This window comes from Sinocyclocheilus anshuiensis, unplaced genomic scaffold (assembly GCF_001515605.1).
Source record: "Sinocyclocheilus anshuiensis isolate Anshui unplaced genomic scaffold, SAMN03320099.WGS_v1.1 scaffold907, whole genome shotgun sequence".
Taxonomy (NCBI): domain Eukaryota; kingdom Metazoa; phylum Chordata; class Actinopteri; order Cypriniformes; family Cyprinidae; genus Sinocyclocheilus; species Sinocyclocheilus anshuiensis.
In genome coordinates, this window is record NW_015546133.1 from 604,661 (window position 1) to 605,264 (window position 604).

Below are 604 nucleotides of genomic sequence, written 5' to 3' on the forward strand. Positions count from 1 at the left end.
ATATATATATATATATATACTATTATTATTATTTATTTATTTTTTGATGATGATTATGATGATGATGTTGATGAAGACTATAAAAACCTGGAAACATGAAATAATAGTTTTTTTGTTTTTTTTTCAAATGAACAGTTTATTTTACCTTTATAGAAAATATAAAAGAAAAGAAATTGCACATGTGTTTTGTGTTTTATATCATTATTTGGTGCATCTGTCTTTAATGGCCCATATAATACAGTGAGAATATGGAGTTCACACTTAAGAAGGAAAAAACAAACATTTTTATTCAGAGGCCAACAAGTAAGATGAAATTCTGATAGCTTGTAATATAAATCAATGAGATTTTTATAACAGTATAGCAGACTACTTACAAAAAATGTATGTAAATATCAGTTGTCACTCTATATCCGTCAATAATATGTCTTAGTAAGATGATATTTAAATGTTTAGTTTTATGATCAAAGCTCTGTAATTTTAGGGAGAAAAAACATAATGCAATGTAATACAATTATGATTAAGATGTAAATGTTCCTCAAAATTTGACTCACATTTTAACATGATTTTTCTAAAAAAAAAAAAAAAAAAAAATGGTAGAAAAAGT